Genomic DNA, 3,083 nt, shown 5'->3' with positions numbered 1-3,083 from the left:
CTTGTAGTTCTCCTTGAAGAGGTCCTTTACGTTCCTTGTTAGTTGTATTCCTAGGTATTTTATTATCTTTGTAGCAATAGTGAATGGCAGTTCGTTCTTGATTTGGCTCTCTTTAAGTCTGTTATTGGCGTATAGGAATACTTGTGATTTTTGCACACTGATTTTGTATCCTGAGACTTTGCTGAACTTGCTTATCAGTTTCAGGAGATTTTGGGTTGAGACTATGGGGTCTTCTAGATATACAATCATGTCGTCTGCAAATAGAGACAATTTGACTTCCCCCTTTTCTATTTCAATACCCTTTATTTCTTTTTCTTGCCTGATTGCTCTGGCTAGAACTTTCAGTACTATATTGAATAGGAGTGGTGAGAGAGGGCATCCTTGTCTAGTGCCAGATTTCAAAGGGAATGCTTCCAGTTTTTGCCCATTCAGTATGATACTGGCTGTGGGTTTGTTGTAAATAGCTTTTATTATTTTGAGATACATTCTGTCAATACTTGGTTTATTGAGGGTTTTTAGCATAAAGGGCTGTTGAATTTTGTGGAAGGCCCTCTCTGCATCAATTGAGATAATCATGTGTTTTTTGTCTTTGGTTCTGTTTTTGGGGTGAATTACGTTTATAGACTTGCATATGTTGAACCAGACTTGCACCCCCGGGATGAATCCTACTCGATTATGGTGGATAAGCTTTTTGATGTGCTGTTGCTATCGGTTTGCCAGTGTTTTATTAAGATTTTTGCATCTATGTTCATCATGGATATTGGCCTGAAGTTTCCTTTTCTTGTCGAGTCTCTGCCAGGTTTTTGTATCAGGATGATGTTTGTCTCATATAATGATTTGGGAATGATTCCCTCTTTTTGGATTATTTAGAATAGTTTCAGAAGGAATGGTACCAGCTCCTCTTTGTATGTCTGGTAGAATTCGGTTGTGAACCCTGTTATTGCCCTATTCAGGGTTTGAACTTCTTCCTGGTTTAGGCTTGGGAGGAGGCAAGTGTCCAGAAATTTATCCATTTCTTCCAGGTTTACTAGCTTATGTGCATAGAGTTGTTTGTAATAATCTCTGATGATGGTTTGAACGTCTGTGGAATCTGTGGTGATATCCCCTTTATCATTTTTTATTGCATCAATTTGGTTATTGTCTCTTTTCTTTTTTATTAATGGGGCTAGTGGTCTGTCTATTTTGTTGATCCTTTCAAAAAACCAACTCCTGGATTTAATGATTTTTTGAAGGGTTTTTTGAGTCTCTATCTCCTTCAGTTCTGCTCTGATCTTAGTTATTTCTTGTCTTCTGCTAGCTTTTGGCTTTTTTTTTTATCTTGCTCCTGTAGCTCTTTCAATTTTGATGCTAGGGTTTCAATTTTAGATTTCTCCTTGCTTCTCATGTGGGCACTTATTGCTATATATTTTCCTCTAGNTCTTTCAATTTTGATGCTAGGGTTTCAATTTTAGATTTCTCCTTGCTTCTCATGTGGGCACTTATTGCTATATATTTTCCTCTAGAGACTGCTTTAAATGTGTCCCAGAGATTCTGGTATGTTTTGTATTTGTTCTCGTTGGTTTCGAAGAACATCTTTATTTCTGCCTTCATTTCATTCTTTATCCAGTCAACATTCAGGAGCCAGTTGTTCAGTTTCCATGAAGCTGTGTGGATCTGAGCTAGTTTCTGCATTCTGAGTTCTAACTCGATTGCACTGTGGTCTGAGAGACTGTTTGTTATGATTTCTGTTCTTTTGCATTTGCTGAGGAGTGATTTATTTCCAATTATGTGGTCAATTATAGAGTAGGTGTGATGTGGTGCTGGGAAGAAGATATATTCTGTGGATTTGGGGTGGTGAGTTCTGCAAATGTCTATTAGGTTTGTCTGTTCCAGGTCTGAGTTCAGGTCCTGGATATCCTCGTTAATTTTCTGTCTCATTGATCTGTCTAATATTGACAATGGTGTGTTAAAGTCTCCCACTATTATAGTATGGGAGTCTAAGTCTCTTTGTAAGTCATTAAGAACTTGCCTTATGTATCTGGGTGCTCCTGTATTGGGTGCGTATATATTTAGGATCGTTAGCTCTTCTTGTTGTTGCATTGATCCTTTTACATTATGTAATGTCCTTCTTTGTCTCTTTTGATCTTTGTTGCTTTAAAGTCTATTTTATCAGCGATGAGAATTTCAACTCCTGCTTTTTTTACTCTCCATTTGCTTGGTAAATCTTCCTCCATCCTTTTATTTTGAGCCTTTGCGTATCCTTGCATGTGAGATGGGTTTCCTGGATACAGCACACTGATGGGTTTTGGCTTTTTATTCAATTTGCCAGTCGTGTCTTTTGATTGGGGCATTTAGTCCATTTACATTTAGGGTTAATATTGTTATGTGTGAATTTGATACTGCCATTTTGATGCTAGCTGGCTGTTTTTTTTTTGTTGTTGTTAGTTGATGCAGATTCTTGATTGTGTTGATGGTCTCTACCATTTGGTATGTTTTTGGAGTGGCTGGTACTGGTTGTTCCTTTCAATGTGTAGAGCCTCTTTCAGGAGCTCTTGTAAAGCAGATCTGGTGGAGATGAAATCTCTGAGTACTTGCTTGTTCACAAAGGATTTTATTTTTCCTTCACTTATGAAGCTTAGTTTGGCTCGACAGGAGATTCTGGGTTGCAAGTTCTTTTCTTTAAGGATGTTGAATATTGGCCCACACTCTCTTCTGGCTTGTAGGGTTTCTGCTGAGAGATCTGCTGTGAGTCTGTTGGGCTTCCCTTTGTGGGTAACCCGACCTTTCTCTCTGGCTGCCCTTAGCATTTTCTCCTTCATTTCAGCCCTGGTGAATCTGATGATTATGTGACTTGAGGTTGCTCTTCTTGAGGAATATCTTTGTGGTGTTCTCTATATTACCTGGATTTGAATATTGTCGTGCCTTGCTAGGTTGGGGAAGTTTTCCTGGACAATATCCTGAAGGGTATTTTCCAGCTTGGATTCATTCTCTTCGTCACATTCAGGTACACCTATCAAATGTAGATTAGGTCTTTTCACATAGTCCCACATTTCTTGGAGACTTTGTTCATTCCTTTTTACCCTTTTTTTCTATTCTTGCCTTCT

Source organism: Cebus imitator, unplaced genomic scaffold, assembly GCF_001604975.1.
Source record: "Cebus imitator isolate Cc_AM_T3 unplaced genomic scaffold, Cebus_imitator-1.0 Scaffold347, whole genome shotgun sequence".
NCBI lineage: Eukaryota > Metazoa > Chordata > Mammalia > Primates > Cebidae > Cebus > Cebus imitator.
The sequence above is the reverse complement of the archived record's forward strand: the minus strand, read 5'-3'. Positions refer to the sequence as shown.